Source organism: Gekko japonicus, unplaced genomic scaffold (genome assembly GCF_001447785.1).
Source record: "Gekko japonicus isolate JY-2015 unplaced genomic scaffold, Gekko_japonicus_V1.1 scaffold342, whole genome shotgun sequence".
NCBI classification, from domain to species: domain Eukaryota; kingdom Metazoa; phylum Chordata; class Lepidosauria; order Squamata; family Gekkonidae; genus Gekko; species Gekko japonicus.
In genome coordinates this window covers 551927-568335 of record NW_015169785.1, presented here as the reverse complement: position 1 = coordinate 568335, position 16409 = coordinate 551927, and the positions used below count along the sequence as shown (strand labels likewise).

The 16409-nt window shown below is 42.9% G+C and overlaps 1 protein-coding gene across 6 annotated transcripts in view; it reads right to left on the bottom strand.

Moving 5' to 3' along the window:
• SLC29A1 (solute carrier family 29 (equilibrative nucleoside transporter), member 1) overlaps positions 1–16409 on the bottom strand; it is a 125645-nt gene that overhangs the window by 31916 nt on the left and 77320 nt on the right. Inside the window, exon 1 of one of the 6 annotated variants that reach the window (XM_015416919.1) lies at positions 13493–13621. The exons of 4 other annotated variants lie outside the window; for them this stretch is intronic. The gene's annotated coding sequence lies outside the window, so the exon portion shown is untranslated. Of the gene's footprint in view, positions 1–9535; positions 9574–13492; positions 13622–16409 lie in introns of those variants that run through there. One more of the 6 variants, XM_015416921.1, reaches the window with a different exon arrangement.

The window sequence follows — 16409 nt, the reverse complement described above, 5'->3', positions numbered from 1 at the left end:
CCAGCAATAAGGACTGTAAAATGTCCCTGCTAGAGACCTGACCCATGGACCAGAAGCAATTCGTCCTTTTAAAGAACCTCCCATCCAGATCCAGAGGAGTAAAGGGCGGGGAAAAGAAAACTGGAGGAGGGGGGGTAATCCTCTTTCTCTCTCCCCCTCCACACCTTGCCTTGTCCCTGCTAGAGACCTGACCCATGAACCAGAAGCAATTCGCCCTTTTAAAGAACCTCCCATCCAGATCCAGAGAAAGGAGTAAAGGGCAGGGAAAAGAAAACTGGAGGAGGGGGGTTAGTCCTCTTTCTCTCTCCCCCTCCACACCTTACCAGTTCTCAATGGATACAGTCCTACCGTGGTTCAGCCGACCGGGTAGACTGTGCAGGAGACACGTCCCTCCTCGCCACGATCCGGAACAAGGAGGGGGCTCCATTCCAATGCCGAAAGGGAAGGCGACAGAGATTCTGCACCACCCTCGGCCGCCTCTCTTGCCTCTGCTCTCCCCAGGCTCACTGAGCATCTTTCCCCAAAACCGCTGCACGCCGCCGCGGCTGGATGGGGGGGGGGAGAGCAGTTTACCGCCACCTTCTCAGCGGGGTCCGAGGCGTTTCTCTTGGCACCGCAACCACCTGGCGGCCTCCCAGGACTGCCGGCACCGGATCCATTGTAATTCGAGGCCTGCAGCTCTCAAATTTTTTAGGGCTGGAAGGTAAGTAATTCTCCCATTGCCCTTTAGGTCTCCACTTCTTCTTCTGACCTTCTGGTGTCTTCTGGGATCTTCGTGCTCTTCAGAGCACAGCCAGCACATCCTGCTCAGAAGGCAGGGCCGGTAAGACTGGGGATCAGAGGATAAGCCCCTCCCCTCTGGGATCAAAGTTTGCCAGCCCTGCCTACGGAAGGGGGAGGTGCTTTCCCAGGAGTAAGGAGTCAAGGACTGCCCCACTCCTAGACCACTGGAGAACAGTAGATTCTACTTATCAGTAATGATCTTTTTTTTTTAACAATTTATTTAATATTTACAACTAACTCTCCAAGAGAGAATATACAAAACAAGTCATACAGTAATCATGTACAATATTTTGGAGTCATACACAAGTATTATGGGTATTATGAAATTATATTTCTACTGTTTTCTATCCAGTTGTATCATTTTTCCCATCTTTTATGAAACAAAGCTACGTCTCTGTTATGTAAGATTTCAGTCAGTCTATCCATCTCTACTACATCTAGTATCTTATATATTAACTCTTTCTTAGAGGGGATTCCCTCTTGTTTCCAATACGTGGCAATAAGGATACGTGCTGCAGTTAACACGTATGTGAGTACATATTTATCACTTTCCGAATAGTCATCCGGGATCATGTTTAACAGAAAAAGTTCCGGGGATAATGGTATGTCCCTTTCCACTAAAGCTTTGACAACTGTGTGGACTTTTTGCCAAAATCTTCGTACAACAGCGCACCTCCACCATACATGAAAATAAGTACCTACATTATGCTTGCATTTCCAACAATTACTTGAAAGGTTAGGATAACACTTTGCTAACCTCTCCGGTGATAGGTGCCATCTATAAGCCATTTTATATACATTTTCCTTATAGGAAATCGATCTTAAACATTTCAATGATTTCCATGTCTTAGACCATGTATCTATATCTATATCCTGCGGACAGTCTAGGTCTTGCATCCAAGTAATCATAGGTTTTTTAACAATTTCATCCATTACATAGTCATCCAGAAGATAGTTATATACCTTTTGTATTAGTTTGTCATTTGTGGATAACCACAGTTTATCCAACTCTGTTTTCTCATGATAAAATTTGTTAATTTTGTCCTTATCGAATCTTGCCTTTAGTTGCCAATACTCCAACCATGTCAGCGATATATTTCTCTTCTTAAGAGCATCCTGAGCTAATAAGTTATCTTTTTCATCTAATAAATCATCATATCTTGCTTCTTTTGAAGTACACATAAGGGATGGGATAGAAAAGGCTTCCAGAGGGGATACCCATCTTGGTGTTTTAATATAGAAGCGTACTTTCAGTTCCTGCCAAATCTTACTAAGTGCCCCTCTGAGTGTATGTTGTTTAAAATAGGTAGGTTGTTTTTCTGTTCCATACCACAGGTATTTATGCCAACCCATGGTAAGGTCAAATCCTTCTAATGTTAAAAGCCTCTTATTTTCCAACGTTGCCCATTCCCTAACCCATCCCATTACTGCTGCTGAGTAATATAACTTCCAATTGGGGACACCAAAGCCGCCTCTTTCTTTTTTATCTTGCAAATTTTTCCAGTTAATACGCGCGGTTTTGTTTGACCATACAAATTTTCTACATATTTGGTCTAATTCTTTAAAAATTTTCATGTTCCTTAATACCGGTAAATTTTGCGCGAGGAAGAGGAATCTTGGTAAGATATTCATTTTTATTAATGCAATCTTCCCCATAAATGATAGCTTTAGGGTTTCCCACCCCAATAAGTCTTTCTTCACATCTTGTAACAGCTTAACGTAGTTGTCCTCTACTAGTGTGATGTTTCTTTTCGACAGTGTCACTCCTAGATATTTCACTTTTTTGACTACATTCATACTGGTCATATGTTGGATCTGATGTTCTTGTTCTTCCGTACAGTTTTTCATCATTATATTAGTTTTCCTATAGTTAACTTTTAAGCCTGAAACCTTTCCATAGTCCTCTATGGTTTTCAATAGGTGTGGAAGCGATTCTTCTGGTTCTTCTACTATAAATGCCAGATCGTCTGCATAAGCTTGGACTTTGAACACCTCCCCTTGTACTCTGAGCCCTTTTATTTGGTCCTGACCTCTTACTAAGTCTGTCAAGGTTTCCAGCAAGTATACGAACAAAAGTGGTGACAACGGGCATCCCTGCCTTGTACCCCTTTGGATTTGTATGCTTTGTGTCACATCTCCATTCACGACTACTTTAGCTTTCTGATTAGTGTAGATTGCTCTGATCATTGTGTAGAAATTTTCTCCACAATCCCAACTTGCAAGTTTTTGTAGCATGAAATCCCAATTTACCCTGTCAAAGGCTTTTTCGGCATCCAGGAACAGCAAGGCTACTTGTCTACCTGGATGCAATTCATAATATTCCAGGACGTTCAAGATGATCCTTATGTTGTTTTTTATCTGTCTCTTAGGCAAGAACCCTGCTTGATCTTGGTGAACTATATCTGAAAGGACAGTTTTCAGTCTGCTTGCAATAATGGCTGCAAATATTTTATAATCTGCATTGAGCAGTGAAATTGGTCTATAATTTTTTATGTCCTTTCCGTCCGAATTAGCCTTATGTATTAGAGTAATCAAAGCTTCATTTGAAGCTTTGAAGCGATGGAATGGTACTTATCAGTAATGATCCATAAAATAGTTTCTCAAAAGGAGAAATGGGTTGGAAAAGTTCACACTTGATCTCTTCCCACCTTCCCATTCTTCCAGCAGTCTGTCATTTGTCCCAGAGCTCCTCTCTGAGGATCAGGTCTTGCTTCCTCCCAGGCAAAATGTGCCACAGGACTGGGAGTTGCAGCACTAAGGAACCAAGTAAAATTGCTTCTTCTCCCCTCATCTTCTCATGGCTTGTGACAGCAGACAGAGAAGAGAGAGGTGATTTTTTTTTCTGACTCCCCCATCTTACTGCAGCACCCACCCCATCCCAGCTTTTAAAAGAATAAAAATTGCAGGTATCACTGGGGTGGGGGGGTTATTTGGGGTTTTTTGTTTGCTGCTTTGAAATTGTAATATTTTACATTATTATTTGTAAGCCACCTTGAGCCATGACAAACGGTGATATTTTATTTAAACAAATGAATAAACAAAAATAGCAGAATGTAGAATACATGTCTTTCCAACATTAATAATGTCCTTGTATCACCTGGGATTTTTCAAAGTGATCAAAAGTACTTTAATGAGAAGCCAAAGAGAGGGAGAAACTAAGCAGTGCACAAAAACCAATGCCAGAGACGCTCACAAGCATGGCATGCAGGTTGTGGCCGTCTTTTCTTATTTGTCCCTTGCATTTGGTCATCAGAGGCATATTGCCTCCAAAATGACGGTCTATTTAGCTGTCATGGCTAATAGCCAGTTACATTTAAAAGGGCTAACTATGCATTATGTGGAGGCATGTGTAACAAAGTCCCAAAGACTGCTTTTTTTAAAAAAAAGAAAAGCCACTTCAGGGAGGGGCAATTCTAAGAAGAAAAACATCTAAGTGTATATGCAGCCTGCAGCCCATTTTTTCTGTTCCAAATCTTCTCCTCCAACCAGCTCTGTCATGTGAGATCCAGATGTGTGTTTACACTTACAAGCATGAGTCAGCAGAGAAAAAAGCTGCTGGGACTAGTTTGGAGGATGGAAGGGGAAGGACTAAGCATAGATACACAAACAGACAATTTTCCCGCTGAAAATCACCTCTTCTGAAGCTGCTCTTTTTCATAAAAAAACCATCAATACTTCTGTACAGGGTTTACCCACCCAGGCCAGGGCAGGGATGGGAGGGAATCCAGTACTTTTCAGTACATTAAACAACAAGCCACGAGACAGTCTGTACCATCTCTGGTCTTCACAACAATTTGCCACCAGAACCTCTTTTCACTAGTCCCTGCCTTTCCTAAGGGAGAGATTCCAACCCTTAGTTAGCATCTGGGATTTAACAAAAAAGCCACTCTATCTAGAGATGCACACTCTTACCAAGGTAGCATATGTGGTCAGGGTTAGGCACCAGGCTTAGACTTGGAATTCAGTTACAACATCAAAAACAATTTAGCAATAAGAAGGATCTTTATTCAGTACAGAGCTTAGCATAGACTACCAGAGATTACAAAAATAACAAAGGCTAGGGCAATTTGCCTTAACTACACATTGAAGATACATAGAGGAATTTCAGACAGACGATATAATCTGGAACGGTTCCCAAACGGTTTCTGGTCTGTCATTTCAGACAGAACTGTTTTAGAACTGGTTCCCTACCGGAATATATTTGTAATTTCAGACACAAACGCTTCTGTCCCGTTTAGGAAACGGGGCTGAAGCGTTTTACCTGTCAACCGCTTCCAAGTAGTCTTCAGTTTCCTCTCCCGGTTCCGATGCGCTTTTCCCCGCCGTTTTTCACCTGCGCAGGCGATCTCCGGCTTTTTTGTTTAATGTTTGCTTTATAGCGTTATAGCGCTATAGCGCTATAACGGAACAGCAGTATATCAACCCCATTGGACTGCCTGGATTGTTTTGTTATAGTGCTATAGCGCTGTAAAGTGAACAAGACTACCAGAGATTACAAAAATAACAGAGGCTAGGGCTGTTTGCCTTAACTACACATTGAAGATACATAGTTACCACATCAGGAACATCCACAGTCCAGAATAGTCCAAGGGATTTTGAAGGGAAATCCCATTTTTGCACAGCCATGTGCTCCAAGTCACAAAGCAACACTTTGTCTCTCAAAAGGCAGCATTTCAGGTGCCATAAAACAGATAATGATAAGAGGAGGAAGGGGGAGCTAAGAGAAGAGCAAGAGAACTCACTCCCCTAGGGATCAAACAATTATACCCCAATTCCAGTCACAAATTAGATGTGACCATCAGCCAATTGTGAGTGGGCATGGGTGTGCCCAATTATTGGTTGCCATAGCTGCGTGTGGGGATAGGCTATAAGTTTGGGACCCCGCCTGCAGTCATCTGACCCCAAACTCCAGCTACTTCATGGTCTATGTGACTAGTCGCATGTGGGCCAGAAAGTGAAGCCATGAGGTCTGGCGTTTGGCATGAAAGTGTGAAAGAATGTGGGTTTATGGCATGGCTATTGAGGCCATGTGGCCTCACCAATTGGCTTGCAACAGGAAACAAGACACAGCATGTTATCAAAAGACATCACAGGAGAAGGCATGTGAATATAGAAGCAATATTTCTATACAACTTCATGACATGAATTTCCATGTAGCATGTAGTTAAACCCTCAAGCTGGACAACTAGGGGAAAGAAGAAAGAAAGAACATAACTGGTAAAAGATTAGCAAGGCTGAAGAAAAGCAGCATTAACAGACACTACTGACAACATGAAGTTACTGAAGACCTGCAGAGGCCTTGCAAAATAACAACTGATAAGTGGAGACTTGAAAAGGGAGAGGGAACTGGCTTCAAAACACCATGGAATAAATATTTCCAGGGAAGAGTGTGCTAGAAGGAGTGAAGGGAGCAGATGTGGTGGAAGGAGGAAACCAAAGGGAGTTAAGAGAGGAGGAGTATTCAGGAGGAGATCCATCTAGCTATCAAAAGTTTATCCCTCTGTTTCTCCGAGAAGCTCAGAGTGACACACACCTAAGGGCTAAGTGCTCCCTTCAAATATATGATTCCCTAGTTTGTAACAGCTGAATTAGCCTTGTTTATTATAAGGTTGCTTATATAAATGCCTAATTTCCCACCCGCTATGACCGACGACACTATCTCACTTTTCCACCAACGCAGCACAGGTTTCTTTTGAAAGAACAAGACGCAAAAACAACTGGGATGAGAGCATAAATGCTGTGGCCTGTTTCCATGGGCAAACATTCCAGGAAGCATTGGCCCACAGAACCCAACACTGTGCATGACTGATGACTTTAGCATTTATTCCTCTATCTGTGAGTTAGGGCGCCATCCCTGTGAGTTAAGGAGCAGAGTTAGACCCTACTCTGGATGCCATTATAAGACTCCTGGCTGTAATTTTGTGGATGTCTGGGAAAGAAGCAGAAGAGACAATTTTTACCTTTGGGGTATAGCAACTCCTTCTTGAAAGGAGACAGGAATTTGGTAGCCTAAAGTTCATGTAGGAAACTCAGCTCTTGTCCTCACTGATAACAGAGAAGCAAGCAATGGTGAACGCAGGCCTTACCCCACCTGATACTGCAATATCTTTTCTGATCCAGCCAAGCTTCCTTGATTTCAATGTAATCCCACAGCTGGGAGCCTCTGCAGCTGTTAATGACCACAAACCACCCACCAAAATTTGTATCTGACACATACTAGTCATGGTACAGACCCAAAATTAACAGATTCTGTGGCATAAACTTTCATTGGTTCCCTCATCAGCTGTATGAGATGGATTGCAAAGATACTGGCATTTATTAAGGCTGCAATGCTAAGTGAATCTAGGTCAATCTATTGCATTGTATTGATTATTGAACACTGCACCCTATTAACTGGGAATCTTTAAAAATGCTAATTGATGTCAGGCCAGTAGCCACGATGCCCCTCACAGATGACCCCTTCCCTACCTCAGGAGGATGCCAGACCCACCCCCACCCCTGGCGCACCGCGTTCCTTAGCCCTGCCCGCTGTGGCCTCGCTGGCTCTTCCAGCTGAGGCTGAGCAGGAGGGGAGACTGGGAGGGAGAGGGGTAGCCTCACCAGGTCTCCCGCCCCTCCTGCTTGGCCGCAGCTGGAAGCAGTAGGAAGAACTGGCAATTGCCTGCCGGGGTAAGGCCTCTCCAGGAGCCTGCCAGCCTGGGGCGACAACTGCGCTTGCCTCTGCCTCAGAGCTAGTGCTGGCAGGCCCACCGTTCCACTCCTCACCCTAAAAGTAAGCTGGCAGAGGAGCTCCGCGCAGAGAGAGGCCACGGTAGCATGAAGGGAAGAGGAGAAGCAAAGCCCAGCCCAGAGCTGTGTGGTGTGGCGGTGGGTCAGGTCTGTCCTGGGGGAAGGGTCTCTCTCTGAAGTCCCCAGCGAGCTTGGTGAAGGAGATGGCCCACGGGACTCATGGCCAGGGTGCGGAGGAGGCAGGCAGGCAGGCAAGGCAGAGCGGCCCGCCCCAGCACCTCACTTTTCTTTCTAGCTCTCTGTGGCTGCCATAACCGGGAAGGATTTTAGGATCGGAGAGGAGCAAAGTCCGGCCCAGAGCTGTGTGGTGTAGCAGTGGGTCAAGTCTGTTCCGGGGGAGGAGGGTGTCTCTCATGTAAGCCTCTCCAAGGCCAAAGAAGAAAAAAGGGGAAAAAACTGAACCTAAACCTAGAATTCAGAACCTAAAAAGGTTAGTCAAGAATAGAAGAGGGCCAACTCTAAAAATCTAATTATGAAACATACAAAAATATACATGTATTTATTCAACATAAATTAAAATAACAAACAAGGGCCCATTCATACCTCATATACAAATATAAAAACATACAAGGGTTAATAAGATAGACCTAACGCGTTTCGGCCTTTACAGGCCTTTCATCAGAGGTCTAATACAGACAGAACATGTTGGCTGATATGTAAAAATATATACAATCATACATATACAAAATATGGAATAAAGACCAGAAACCAATTGTTCCAAAGTTTAACCACTGGGCAAAGAAAAGAAATACAAAAATACAAATGAAGCCTCCAGTGCAATCACATGTCCAGTAGTACTTCTCTTTGATCAACTATATATTCTTCTGAGATTGTACAGCCAAATGTTCCCAATAAAATGTTCCTTAGCCAGCTCCTCAGCAGATCTATGTACTTATCCTTCTGGCTGACTCAGAAGAATAATCAATACATGGAAATGAAGAAAAGCAGCCTCTGCAGTTACCCCGGCACCTCACTTATTTTTATTTCATGTTAATGTATTTATTATTTTTGTGATGTCAGAAGTGACGCCGTGCCCCCCCCAGTGCTTCCCCCCTGAAATATTTCTGCCTATAGATCTGATTGATATTAATATCAATACAAAAAAGTGCCTTCTGAAACAAAGTCATTGCTCTTGCGCTAAAAGAATGGAACTCAGATGATGCATTCTGCAACGCATATCTGCATCATGTCAAAACATACGTATGTTTTTTAACAAATTTGTGAGGTGTGTTAGGCTACACCAGAGAGATCGACCCGATGTGACCAGTAAGTTCCATGGCAGAGCAGGGTTTTGAACCACAATTTCCCTTGCCTTTCTTGAACACCACAGCACATTGGTTGTCCAATTTTGGCTGATTTGATGAAGATGGGAACTCTTAGAAGTAGAATCTAAGGATTCTGGGGATCATAGGGGGCCTTGATCTGGCTTTCCTTCTGAAAACTCGCCAATTTTAGCACAGGGGTCTTTTATCGAACTTCAGATTCACCAAGAGAAAAATAAGCCAGCGACTCAGTGGTCAAGGGAACAAGTTGTGGCTTTACTGAATATAATGCATTGCCAATCAGTTTCCCCAAAACATATACTCATTGTGCCCTGGGGCTTGCCTAACTTGAGCATAGGACTGACTGGTCATGGAAAATCTAGCAAAGGAGATCTCTGCCCTGCATTTCACAGCACTGATCTTTATAGTTGTTCTCTCTAGGTCTTGCAAGTCACTGCTCCATGGGGTAGTCATGGAGGTTTTGTGATTCGTCCTCATGGGGTGATCTCATCTCCCATCCTTCAGCTTATGCAGCACTATTTTGCCCTGAGAACAGTGCCACTGCTGACACCCAGACTCTTATGCCCCCTACTCTCTTTCTGTGTTGTCTTCTACCGGGTGTGTGTGTGTGTGTGTGTGTCCCCATCCCTGGGTTGAACACCCTTAACCAGTTTGTAGACGCCAATTTCTCTTATCCTCACCTATTTGGTGGTGGTCGGTCACCCATTGTTGGGCCTTATGCCCCCTTTCCACGTTCTTCTTCCAAGCAGGCTTTCCCCTGGGCAAGGTGACTGATGGATTAATCAATTACAAACCTGTTAAAACACCAGCAATTTATTTGTGACTTAATTTCCTTTTTTATTTCTTTTTTGTGGGTATTTTTACAGTTGTGTGCATGTGTGTGCGCCCATGCCTGGAAGTCATGGCGACCTCTGGTGACTCCTACTGGGGCACGGAGAACACTCAGGGAAGTGGCTTGGGAGCCTGCCTCTGGCCGCCCAGCCCTGGTATTCTCTGGAGGTCTCCCATCCAAATACTTGCCAGGGACAGCCCTGCTCAGCTTCCGAGACCTGACAAGATTGGGCTTGCCTGATTTGTGACTTTATTTTCACAGTTGTCACATGGTATGAGTCCCAGACGCTGTAGCTAGTGGATTCTCCTGTCACTTCTGCTTGGTCGGCAGTACATCTGCTGGGTCTCACCAATTTCTTTAACACTTGCATTTTTAGTATGCAAAACAGCACTTTACACACTACCAAGCCACTGCACATTTTTTTTCAAGATAGAGACAAGTGTAATTATTGGGTAAAGATCTTTAATGACGCTCCCAATAAAATAAAGACCCTTGGATAGATTTCCTATATCTACTCATGTTTTTGTAGACTTGGTATTGTAAACACACCAAGCAGCTGCTTCACGACAGTCATATTTCATAATATACAAGCAGTCCACAGCAGACCACAATTATCAAGCAAGCAATTCATTTTTTTTTTTGCTGTCTTACAGTAAGCTCCCTTCCCTCTTTTGTAAGAATCCACTTGTATCAAGAGAGCATGGAAGTGTGTATCTCCTTATGTTCCTTAGATAAAGTAATGTTTTTGGAACATCAAATGAATACCAAAGCCTCCTCAATCAGTTGCTCCTTCCTCGCTTTCTCCCCCCCCCCTTTCCTTCCTTCCTTCACTGTTTTTGCGCCAACAAGCTCCTCTCTGTTCCAGAGATCATGAACAGCTACATATCCTTTTGATGTCTCTTGCATCTGGAGCCTATCTACCTAGGTGCATAGCCCTTGATCTATTTACATAAACAGGGTAGGAGAATTAAAAAGGCATTGGGAAAAATTTGCACTAGTGGAGACTCATTGTTTGCAATCAAACTTTCCTTCTGTTTGGCACTGAGGATTTTTCATGGCCTGATGAAAATCAGATCTGGTCTGTCGTCACTGAAGTCACTCCAGGCAGCTTCCACAGGGTGGCTTCTTTGCCATGTATTTAAAGAGACAAAAGGTGATCATTCTACCAAAGAACTGTGTTAAAAACTGTTTCTTGTTTCTAACAATCCCCTGACAGAAAGCTCGATCTTGAAGTTTGGTACCTTTCATCAGAGATTTCTAATACGTACTAACATGGAGGAGAGGTCTACTGATAGACGTTACTGCAAAATATAATCTCTACATTCAGAAGCAGTGTCCCTATACCTAATAGTAAACCAGCTGGCTTCTGTGTGAATAATGAAAATAGCAAAACCAGGCCACATGTAGACAACACGTGTGCTACCTGAGGACTTTCCAGGCATGAAGAAAAATATGACTTTGTAAATCAACCAAAGGAAAAAACCAAAAAAAATAATAATAATCTGATGAGGACTAAATATGCTCTAAGAGTATGGAATGTTGACACCAAATGGGTAGAAAAGAGGGAGGGGAGGGGAGAAATCAGCCTGATCAAGCCCTTGAGAGCCTAAAGATTCCTGGGTAGCGAAATTTTGTGGGGTAGCATTTTCAATTTGTTGCCCACACCAGGATTTCTCACAGAACCCAGTTTATATGTCCACACAACAGTTGCTGGGAGGCAAAAACTGGGAGAGGCTTTGAGGCCTGAATGTGGGTCTTCTAAGACATATGATTGGCCATTGTAATGGACTAGACAGATGATTCGTCTGATCTAGCATGGCTCTTACGTTGCTTTGTGTGGCTGCCATAATGTGCACAATAATTTGCTATATAGACTGTGTTCAACCTATGGAGAGTTCCATGCCACCAGCTACCAGAAGATCTGTCAAAAGGGTGGTAACTCTATCATTATGGCCACAGTTGATTGATACAGATAATGCAGAAAGTAACATTCCTTCCATGAAAAACCACCCTCGCCTCCAAAGATAACAGTCTGTTTTGCTTGGCCAAATATCATCTACTTCTCATAAAAATTTACACTCCTTCAGTTGTGACCTGCAGTCAATTTCTCAAAGAATGCCAGAATACAAACCGCCTGGAAATCTCAACTTCTCACACGGGAGACTTGCATTCTAGTCCTACATGTGTTGGGATAGGTCGAGCTATCCCAACTATTGAGGGAAGCACTTCCTCTACATCTTTAGAGGACATCTTAATTGTTCTTCCTTTATGTGTCTCAGAGCTGAGAGCTGACAACGAAGTCAAATTGCAGGGCTGAGTTCAGTACAGTCCAGTACTCTGCAGACAAGCACAAAGCAGCAATATACAGTCCCAGGAATGAAAACATACACATATTGGGATGTAATATAGCCTCTGTTTAGCTCTTCCTCCTTTCCACATGAATCCCTGGAGCGACGTGAGAATGCCACATGAAACAAAAAACCAAACAGATATCCAAGAACATGAGAAGTAGCTGGAGGATGGTACCTCCCCCAAACCCTACTATCTTGTTATTTCAATTGCCACCAGACCTTGGAGAGAAATGGCGAAAGTAAGGATCACAGAGCTGAAATGTGCTATGAGTCAAACTTTCCCCACTACCTCACAATCGCAGACATTACTACAGTTCTCCACCGAACAGACTAGGAGGATGGAATTTTCAGCTTATTAACATTATAAGCAGAAGGAAAGTAAATAATATTAATTCAGCGCTAAAAGTAACTTGTCATAAACACTCCTGTGACACCCTCTCACCCACAATGCCCAGCCCCAAAGAACTTGTGACTGCTGTATAAGAAGCTAATGCTATTTTAATCCTACAGCTCTGTACTTGCTGGACCTTCTCAGGCTTTAATGTTGGTGGACTGAACAAAACAGCCATTGGAATCAGATCCTTGAATATCATGACTACAGAGTTGCTTATACTTATTTCAATTCACAAAGCCTCTAGTGTACAAGAGAATAAGATACATGGGTTATATTTTCATTTAAAATTGGTGTGACATTTAAATTTCACATGGAAGGGGCTTGCCTTGTCATTTTGTAAAGCTCCATGGACAGTGACAGTACTATCTAAATAATAACTGTTGTTGTTTGACATTCCAGTTGCCCACCTATCAAGTGTCATATTTCTTTGGGTGGCAAAGCAGAGTTATTTATATGGCTTCTTATTTCTACATGTGCTTTGCCAGACTGGGCTTTTAAGCATCTAAATTCATTTCCTTAGAATATTTAACCTAGGACACATTCTGCATATGCACTCCTCTAAATGGCAGCAATTATACAGTTTTGCAGAAGGCAGCATGCAAAGTACAGACCCAGACATAATTCATCCCTCTAATCCTCAAAAAGGCCCAAGCGAAACTCCCTTGTAACAGACCAAACCGGTGTTCTGCCAATATCCCCCGAGACTAATGGGCTGTTTGTACTCTTCTCCTGAGCCTGTAATATGTAGAGATATATACACAATCATCAATTAGAGAGAAAATGCTGCACGGAACACTGCAGTGCCTGAAATTAATTGCACCACTAATGACAGCTTCTTACCATCCAAGCAAACACTGGGGGCCTCCATTACACCCAGCCACAAGTCAGTCAGAGGCAACCCCTCCCCAACACCTTCCCAGCCTGGTAGAAATTAAGCGATAGGCTAAATCACAGCTTCAGAACCAAGGTCCTGCTGCTGGAAAGAACTGGCAAGTTCAGGCATACAAGTCCTTTCTTCCCCTTTAGATCTCAAGATAACATTGAATGTAGAAATACCCACAGCACAAGCTGGCCGGTCAATTCTATAAATCCTTTAGGCAGCACATGCGGAGAGCTTTGCTAGATGGCAGTCCATGAATAAGCCAAAAAGCAGACATGGGATCTGCGTCAATTCACCTGCTGATCGCAGTTTTCATGTGGCAGGCAAAAGAGATAAGGATTCAGCTGGGGCCCCTTTCTTAAAGTCACAACACATTTTGTGACTCCCTATGAGGAAAGCAAGGCAGCGACATGTTTTTTGCAGTAACTGTCTGAACACGGGATACTTTTCTACTGAATTGACAAGCAGCATGGGTAGGAATTGTTTTGTTTTATTTGTATTTCTTTTTGGCATGTGAATTCTGGTAATACAACTCCAAAAGAATTCAAGATTCTGACAACACAAGTTCTGTTCCAGTAAATCGTTCTAGTCACAGAGAATCCTAAAACCCAAGGAAGAAATTTGTCACAGGGGAATTTTGTAAGATTTGCGGCTGAATATTCTTCAATCCTGCATGTGTACCAGTTTGCAAGTCAGTACAGTATCTGTGTCCCATAAAACAATTGAAAGTGAACCATCAGGGCCGCCTGAAGACTCAACAACTAAGTGGTAGTATTTCTGTTCTATCCCACAGCTGAGAACTGGTGTGGCCTGGTGGAAACAACTGGCCTTGGGATCTGAGTTCAGGTTCCATTCCTCCCCTAGGTCACTTGTAAGGCCTTAGTCAAGCCTCATTCTCTCCACCTTGGTTTCCCATCTGTACAATGGGAACACGAGTGCCTGCACATCATAGCTTGTAGGCATTATATACAAACATTGTAAAGCACTTGGTTATCCTAAATATGCTGTCTTCAAAGAAAGCTCCACTGAACTAATTGGGGTTTACTTCCAAGTAAACCTGCGAAGATTGTGTTATAAAGCTGCAGTTTCTAAATAAACTGTGATCAACAGGACTAACTACTGACCAAAACTGCTTCCGGTTGACCTGTAAAAGTACCTTAACAACTATAAAGAGGAAGAAGAGAAGAGATTGGATTTATAACCCGCCCTTCACTACCCAAGGGAGTCTCAGAGCGGTTTACAAACTCCTTTCCCTTCCCCTCCCCACAACAGACACCCTGTGAGGCAGGTGGGGCTGAGAGAGCTCTTGACAGAAACTGCTCTTTTTCAAGAACAGCTGTGCCAGAACTATGGCTTGCCCAATATCATCCAGCAGGTGCAAGTGGAGGAGTGGGGAATCAAACCCGATTCTCCCAGATTAGAGTCCGTGCACTTAACCGCTACACCAAACACTACATAGTTTCAGTTCCTCCTCATTCCATTTCGCCTACCATCCCCAACCTATGCTCCCACACCTTGGCTTATAGTACCCTCACTCTTGTCAAAATATTCAAAGCACTGCAAATATATTTGCTTGCAAACAATGTTCAGAATTTATTGCTGCAAATTTTAATTTTCATCTGAGTACACCAACCACGCACATAATTTCAAGCCAAGCCCATGGTTTAATGCCAACATAAATAATATCCTTTCAGCTTCAGAGAGATGAAGGGCTCCTTTATCTTTTTCTGGGTTAAGCGGTTATGCACAGACTTGCTGTGGGATGTCAGCCCACTACTTTGCTCCAAGGAAGAGGAAAGAAAATATACCTTGTGGAGCTAGGTAGAGAGTCAGCACGGGCTATTGTGAAGCACTAGTCTAGATGTGGAAAGAAAAGTGAAAAAGGGATCACTGGAACTAATACGAACTAATCTGCCCATCCCCTGAATGGCTGAAAGTGGTTTTTGTGGCACTGTTTTGAGAAAAGACTTGTTTTTATCCTGCTTCCCATAATCAGGAGTCATAACATAGTACGGGAGAGGGAGAAAATATTCCCTCTGTCCATTTTCTCTATCATGTCTGCAATGATTCCTTGTTTTTTGTGTGTGTGTGTCTCTTTAAAAGTTTGGTTGCATGGTGGTAAGTAGACTAGAGTGGTTAAGAGAAGTGAGCTTGATATGATTGGTGGTTGACAGAGAGGGGGAGGGGTTTTGGACGTGGCTCTGAGTGGATGAATATGTATGTCTGTCAAGAGTAACAGTTACAGGTTTGACAGTGGATAAAGACAGTTGTTAAGAGTTCGTTCGGAGGTCTGTAAGGAAAGCAGTCTTGTGTGTGATATAAGAGAGTTCAGTTCTGTGTATGAGAAGAAAAGAGACAAGCAGTTCAGTGTTGAAACAGTTATAAGCTGGAGCTGAGTGTCTAGGAAACAGTAAAGTAAAGTTAAAGAGTTACAAAGTTACCTGAAAGATCCCTGTCAGTAAGGGAGCAGATCTTGTGTGAGACACCAAGCAATTGTTCAAAATATTCACATTACTGGTTACACGGTTCTACCCTTTTATTTATGAATTATTTCAATAAATCTTCTTTTATTTAAGTATATCAGCTCTGAAAGAAATACTTCCCAGGACCACATAGTACCTCGTGAGCCTTCAACTCGACCTACCTACCCAGTAAAGAGCCAAAGTGAAGGAAAAAGGTTTGGAAAGCCTTAAAATTTCCTAGTGGCAGCCAGATATACCCAGTAGAACAAAACATAAAGTACACTTTTAAAGGAAAACCAGTCCTCCCCAGATAAGGGGTAGTCACAATGTCACACCAGGTAAACATTAGGTAAACAATAACTAAACATCTCTCTCAGTCTCAGACAGTTCAAACCTCATCAGCATATATTTAAAATTATTTTTTTGTTCCAATATGCATCACTTTAAATTTATCGATGTTGAATTTCATTTGCTGCATTGTTGCCCACTCACCCAATTTAGAAAGATCCTCCTGTAGCTTTTCATAATCCACGTTGGTTTTCACCATTGTGAACAATGTGGTATCATCTGCAAATTTGGTTACTACACTGCTCAGCCCCAATTCTACATCATTTATGAACAAATTAAATAGCACC